Source organism: Tiliqua scincoides, chromosome 5, assembly GCF_035046505.1.
Source record: "Tiliqua scincoides isolate rTilSci1 chromosome 5, rTilSci1.hap2, whole genome shotgun sequence".
Lineage (NCBI taxonomy): Eukaryota > Metazoa > Chordata > Lepidosauria > Squamata > Scincidae > Tiliqua > Tiliqua scincoides.
Window position 1 is genome coordinate 22,626,349 of NC_089825.1, and position 7,868 is coordinate 22,634,216.

Consider the following 7,868-nt stretch of genomic DNA (forward strand, 5'->3'; position numbering starts at 1 on the left):
TCCCCCACTAACTTCTCTGCTGCTCGGAGCTCGTCTCTTGTTCCAGGCAGCATGCAGCGGGCCTCTGGCTGGTGCTGGCTCATCACGAGCCAATTTCAGGTGGGATCCCATTAATTTCTATGTGTATTTTATTTTTAATATATTAGACTTGATGCTAATATGGTATGTGACTGCTCTGGGGAAATGTTACCTATTTGTACTTTTAACAGGCTAGTATGTGTACGCTTTTAACAATGATAGTCAATGGGGCTTACTTACAGGTCAGTGTGGATAAGATTGCAGCCTTTGAGATGTTTGGGGAATTTTTTTTTAAACAGATCAGCAACTACTGGGAGGGTTAGGAATGTTCTTTTTTAAATAAATTTTTAAGCTTGTGCTTATTGTAAGCTTTAAATTTACTTAATTGGTTTGATTTTGTCATATTGGAAGCGTTAAAATTTTCCTGCTTGATGATGTCATTTCTGGTCATGACATTACTTCTAGGTTAATGACATCACTTCCTGTGGGGCCCAAGAGATTGTCATTCTAAAAAGTGAGTCCCAGTGCTAAAATGTTTGACAACCACTGCCCTAGTCAGTACCTGCCTCCACCACACATCCTTAATATCCTAGAGTACCACCATCTCCTTGACCCCTTCCACCTACTACTGCAACAAACTAGGTTGGTCTGTATCAACATGAGTAGCAACTGTTACCCTGCACATGCCTGATCTCATCTGATCTCAGAAGCTAAGCAGGATCAGGCCTGGTTAGTACTTGGATGGGAGACCGCTTGGGAATACCAGGTGCTGTAGGCTTATACCATAGTCTTTCGAGACTGAAGGTTGCCAACCTTTGGATTATCATACCATGCTGGCTCCATTTTTGTTTGATTTGGGGAGGGACAAAGAGATTGCGGGGAAGCAGAAGGAACATTCACAAATGGGAAAAAAAATTTTGAAAAATTGTGATCCATACAAAATCCATTCAAACAGCCTTTTAAATAAAATTCTATTGCACTTTGCCATGTTGTTTCTCAGTGTTTATAACAAAGCTTTTTCCTTAAGCATCAACAACAAGCTTCAGGAATAAATAAATCTGTGGGGAATCTCGGTCTCTTGCTTCATGTTGATTTTGTCACTGTTCGCATGTTTTTTGGGGGGCATGGATATGTATTTACTTAGCTTTTAGACTACTTTGCCAATTTTGTATTCACCAGCATATCAACCACAATGCACAGAATATTTTAAAATACATAACATAGTAGTGTATAACCAGCTGGACTATCGTGTATACAATCAGGAACATCACGTACACAAAATGTACAATTTCACAATATCAAAACACCATAAACTTTAAAGGCTGTAAAAAGTTAGCATCAAAAGACTTTCCTTTTTTAATTTCATTTTAGGGCTTGTCACTTGGAGAAGTGTATGTGAGATTGGGTCAGGAAGAGAAAGATTCAGATAATGAGAAACTGAATAAACTTCTTTGTCTGATGCAAAGTTAAAACTCTGGGCTCCATTGGAAGCTAATAGAGAGCAGGAGTACCATGGCAACGGGGACCAGAACACCACAATTCTCAGTAAGAGCTTTTATTCCCCATAGGACATATGACACTGTTTTACTAATCACAACATGCAAGATAGAAAGTTCTTTGCTGTGTTTAGTTTTTACTGCATGTATTTTTAATCCAACATAGTCTTCCTACAACATGAAATGATTTTATAATGAAAGTGAACAGTGAAAATTAATAATAATAAAAGCAGCAAGAAGGTGATATATATTAAGATAACCACCAGTATGGGCGTACCTATGGTACAGAAATAGCTGCTTCTCATGGAGAAAACAAAGCAAACCTAAAATCTGCAGTTTGATGTAGAGTCCCCTGATTAAAGAGACCTATTTTGAAGGGTTTTTATCACATTTGCTCAGATCTCAACATTAGCAAACATTTACCTGAAAGGTTTTAAATTTTTCAAAAATTGCAGAATTTGACAATCACCCCCCACAGTAATAAAATATAAAAATGTATTGTTGATATTTTAAATAGTGGTCATTGTCCTAACAGAATGTGACTGCAATCTTGTGATCACTTACCATTGAACACACTGGGACTTGCTTTTGAGACTTGTGCTCCCCATCTAAAATGGGGAATAAAAAAGAGAGAAAGGGGAAAATGAAGGTAAAGACTGGAAACAATGAGAAAAGGGGGGAAATTGTGCGTGTGTGTGACTTCACTGATTTATGAGTGCTGATTCACACAACACATTTTTTTCTCAACAATCTCTTCTGCAAGGGATTTGAAAATCTGAAAATGGGAAAACACATCACACTTGCAGATTGCGATACATTGCACAAAATGTTTGCATGGGCAACACTCATGGGAGTGTTGCATGGGAGTCGTGTGAATATGCCTTGGACTGCCTTTTGTAGAGCTGAACCATGGGTTGTTCACATCTTGTGGATTTTGACTTTTACAACTCAACTTCCGAAAGTGACCTCTGTATTGTGAAAGTTTTTGAGTGCTAAACTGGCACTTACCATTTCATCCTTTAAAAAAAGTTTGCTTTGTTTAAAATGTCCCAAAAAAAGCTCACATAAAAAGCATATTTCAATATTAGTAAAGACAGATATGTATTTCTCACTGAATAGGTTAATCTGGTTAGCTTGTCATTGAAGCTTACATAGGAGGTCCTCTTGCACAGGACTACATGCATACCTTCATGGGTAAATAGTGAGAGTCACAGAGCAATTCAAGTACGAGTCATCTTGCAAGCCTTCTCTTATAGAGCATTTGGTAATTTCAATGAGTGTCTTGTCTTAAAGCTGCTTCGCATATTACAAAATCTTTTTTCCCCCATGTAAGAATCGATGATCCTTCATGACCATCCTATATGTACAGAATATGCCTCCGCATATGCATACATCATTTAATTTGCATGTAGGATTGTTGCATGTAATCAACATGTTTATAACATTCATAACACCATCCTAACCTTGTGCTGAGCCAGCGCAGGCCTCCTTGCACTGGCTCGGAGTGTCACAAACATGCCATAAAGCACATTTGCCCCTATCCAAGGGCTGGCAGTGCCAGCACAAAGATGTGTGCTAGCTTTCCAGCGCTGGATCCATTCTCCATGTCAACTGGCACAGTACATTGGTGGGTGGGAGAGAACGGCAGGAGGGAGATATGGAGGTGGGGAGGGGGTGTTTTTGGGCAGGAGGAGGGCAGAATAGAGGGCAAGGTAGTGCCTGGAAGGGGAACAGAATTGGCATACCACTTCTAAACCCTGGCCTGGGCCGCCCTACAAGGGCTTCCTAGATGTGCACCAGCTAAATAGCTGGCATGGATCTGAGAAGCCCTATGGGGTAGCTGGGGCTTTACCTGGGGTAAGGGGGAAAATATCCCCTTACCTTGAGGTGACCTCCAGCAGTCCTGTAAGATGCAGCACAGGTCATGTGGCCTGGCTGCACCAACACAGTTTAAGATTGGGCTTCCCACTACACAGTCAGAAAGGCCTTCTATGAGTTTGTTAGTTGTTTTTTTACATGGTAGCTGACATGTTGCATATAACTGTACCGTATTTTGGCATATTGCAGAAGATCATAATATCTCAAAGAGTTAGTGGTGTACTACATGTGCTTTTCAATCCGTTTGGACCTTTCAGGGGTTAAAAATCTGCTGTAACCGTTTGCTGGCATACAAGTATATTCTCATTTTTCATGACTTTGTGGAACCTGGGTATGTTCTTTGATACTAGTATCTCCAAATAAATACCAGGCCATTCAAGTTTATAGTTCTTCCTTCAAAATATTTTCAAGGTGATCATTAAATCAAATAAACCACGACTGGTAAATTATTGCAATAATAATGTTCATATCCTTTTCCATTTCTCAGGGTATCTTAAAGAAAACAGGATTCCTGATTGCTGGGACAGAGCCCTAACTTGCATGTAATGGTACTCATGTATGCACACAATCAGGTGAACATACGGAGGGGTCTGTGGGATTGTAGGCACAATCACACTCCCCTCTTTCCACATGTTCGGTATGTAACTGTGAAAAGGGCTATACAAGGTTTATGGTTCTGTCACAACAACCTTTTTAAGTGGAGTTACCCATCTGCTCTTATTCTTTATGAAGTGCCATGTAGATACTGTCAACGCAATGCTGAGTTTCAAATTTTCCTCCATTGACTTCCTTCTATTTAATGAAGCCACATATAATACTACAGAAATGTTTCATTGGCAATAATTTCAAAAAGTGGAACTATAGTAGACTGTAAGACCCATAGAGACCCTTCTAAAGCTTTACAGAACAGACGGAAAGCTTATTTTGGACAGCGCTTGAATCCTAACACAATATTTGGTCAGAGCAGCCAAAAGTGTTTTTGCAGAAAATTAGAAATCACTACCAGCTGGAGGAAGACACCAGAATGTACACTGAAACAGACTAAGAGAGACCTGGGAAATCCTTATACTTGATAAACTTCCAGACTTTCCCAATCAATCTGTAAAGATTTAAACCAAGTTTAGAATTTGAATCTCCATAGAACTAGATCAGGTCTATAAAGCAAATAAAATAATGAAATATACTGCTTTTCAGCACAATGCTATGCATGTACACTTCAGTAAGTTCAGTACCATTTGCTCCTAACTCCCACCCCCCACCCCCAGTAAATATGCATAGGTTTGCAGGCTTTTTGCCATTACTTTTGAATATACTCCAAAACAGGCCTTTGAACCTTGCTTTAAATATGAATTCCCCCACCAAATATCTTCACATCCTTATCAAAATGTAATATGTGAGCACACTGGCGGGAAGTGTAGTGATAATCCCTGCCTTTTCCAACAGATAGCACGTCTGATCTCTGTGGCCAAAGGACATGCACAGATTTAATGCTTCCCTATCAACGCACAGTAATATGAACTTTGCTGGGGTTTATACAGCCTCAGCTGCAGCCACACACATACCTGAGAGTAAAGGCCACTGAAATCAAGAGAGCTTGTTTTCTGAATAAACATGCATAGGACTGCCCTAGTCAATTAGACCAGAAGTCAACAAAATGAGACCAGGTATCAGACTAGCTTCCATTTCAGAAATAGAAACCATATGTAGAAGATTTCAAGTTTCACAAGCCTAGACTTCAAAACATTCATGAAAATAACATTGATTCATGCATTGTTGAGGGCTCATAGTTCCTCACACTCCCTCATATCGTAGCGATTTGGAAAGGTGGTTGCTAACTCACAAAGACAGAAATATTGGCAAAGAATCTTTTAATCCACAAGATTCTTTGTGGATTAAAAGATTGAAATTTATTTTGAATGTAAACCTTAAAGAGAACTTTTATAAGATGTTGTATAGATGGTATTTGACTCCAGGTAGATTGGCAAAAATGTATGAAAGTGTACCGAACAGACAGGAAGGAATGTTCTGTCACATGTGGTGAACCTGTACAAAAGCGAAAAAATATTAGACTTTGATACACCAGGAAATGCACCAAGTTGATATTGAAGGTAAATTTACAAATGAAACAGAAGCTTTTTTGCTGGGAATACTGGATGACTCAATTCAGAAAGGCTATGAAACTGTTTTATATATGACAACCACTGCAAGAATATTGTATGCCAAATATTGGAAAGTTCCGTATTGGAAGAGTGGTGGCTAAAGATATTGGATTTGGCAGAAATGGACAAACTTACAATTCTTCTTAAAGACAAGTCAGTAAAATCTTTTATGGACAATTGGAAATCATTCATGGATTTCCTGCACTTTGAGGGGAAAGTGGGTCAAGTGATTTATGGATTTGATGAGTAGATGGGAGTTAACTTTTATATTCTTTTTATTTTTCTATTTGTGTGGAAAATGTATTTTATAATAGGTGTAGACTGTTAAAGTTTGATAATTTTTTGTGTGATTTTGTAGTAGAATAAGGAATGTCGTTTGAGATCTCCACGCTTGCCATACAACTTATAATTTTAATTGTTTGTGTGTGCGTGTGCACTTTGTGTTCTTAATAAAATTAAAAAGTATAAAAAAAGAAATATTGGCAAAGAATATTGCAGTTGGAGAACCAAATAATGGCCTCCAGCTTTCTCATATCTAAATGTCCCCACACACCCATGCTGAGAACATGTCTGCTATGCCAATTTTCTTTATGATTTTAATAGATGTTTAAGGTTTTCTCACACATTCGCACACGCAAAATTGTGTTGCTTTGACCACATCCATACAAATTATGTGCCCCAAATGCTACAATATATTGATGCAGCTGGAGTCTCTATTCTGGCAGTGGTTTTACCTGAAGGGGCTGTTCTCTTGATGCAGTGAGGGAGTCTTGCACACAGTTTCCATTATCACTAATCTCTATGCATTGAGAGCAAAGCCAGATTAGACTCCCGTGGTGGTGCTTTCCAACTGAAATCCAGATTGTGAGGAAATCTGCAGTGTAATCAAGGGAAACCACATCGAGTTCTCATTTTCCTACAGCTTGAAAATGAATTACTGGCAGAGGGAGGAGGCTTGCACTGAAGCAAAATCAATTCATTTAAGGAGCTGCATGCTGCTCCTTGAAAATGTCTAGGATATTGTGTGAAGTGTCAAAAAGCCAAAGAGTATGTACATTTCAAGGCAAGGACAATGGGGCCTAGATGGGTGATGATAAGTTTCTTGGAACATTTGGTAATTAATCTTAGTTTTGGAGGATTTTAGAGTGTTGGCTAATGTAATTACTATTCACTTTCACAGTAGGGAAATGTAAAAGAGCAAATTTGCCAAGAGTCTTCCCCCTACAGTTTCCCAGTTTTCTCAACTAGTTTATAGAAAAGAAAGAATCCTAATGAAGCAAAAACCAGTACAGTACTGCAAGGATACATCAAGTCTTTAAAAAGATTAGATGGATAAACGGGTGGACAATACAAGAATTTCTACGCAATGTATTTTTGCCCCTCTTTCAGATCAGAAGTGTTTTGTAATAAGGTCACAAAATGTGCATCTTATCCACTTCTAACAGGGCAGTGGTCCAACTTTCCTCTTCCAATTGTGAAAACCTGAACGATTAAGTCCTGGAACGTGCTGGAAGTCCTGGAACGTGCTGGAATCCCTAGCATGTATGCACTACTGAAACAGACGCCTGCGTTGGCTCGGTCATGTCATGAGAATGGATGATGGCCAGATCCCAAAGGATCTCCTCTATGGAGAACTCGTGCAAGGAAAGCGTCCTACAGGTAGACCACAGCTGCGATACAAGGACATCTGCAAGAGGGATCTGAAGGCCTTAGGAGTGGACCTCAACAAGTGGGAAACCCTGGCCTCTGAGCGGCCCGCTTGGAGGCAGGCTGTGCAACATGGCCTTTCCCAGTTTGAAGAGACACTTGGCCAACAGTCTGAGGCTAAGAGGCAAAGAAGGAAGGCCCATAGCCAGGGAGACAGGCCAGGGACAGACTGCACTTGCTCCCAGTGTGGAAGGGATTGTCACTCCCGAATCGGTCTTTTCAGCCACACTAGACGCTGTTCCAAAACCACCTTTCAGAGCGCGATACCATAGTCTTTCGAGACTGAAGGTTGCCAACTAACTAAAAACGATTAATGAGTTCCAGTTATCCACAATGAGATTTTCAAATGACTGATATAGAAATGTCAGGGCAGGGAAGTGGAATGAAAAGAATCAGCAATGTGCTGATTGATGAAGCAAGGGAAATCAGAAAAGTACTCATTTGTGCACACATGCTCATGGAGCTGGGTGCATGCCAGGCAAGCATGACGCAGACCAGTCTCATGGTATTTTGCAAGGCCTAATGATCAGGAAGCACTAGATCCTAAGGTCTTAATTTTAGCTAATCAGAGTAACCCTTTCCCCTCACTGGGTTAGGAGAAGCCTTGCCT

At 39.9% G+C, this 7,868-nt stretch overlaps 1 pseudogene; it reads left to right on the plus strand.

Annotated features, from left to right (window-relative positions):
- Positions 1 to 676: 676 nt before the first annotated feature.
- Positions 677 to 796, plus strand: LOC136655039 (5S ribosomal RNA; annotated as a pseudogene).
- The last annotated feature ends 7,072 nt before the right edge of the window (positions 797 to 7,868 follow it).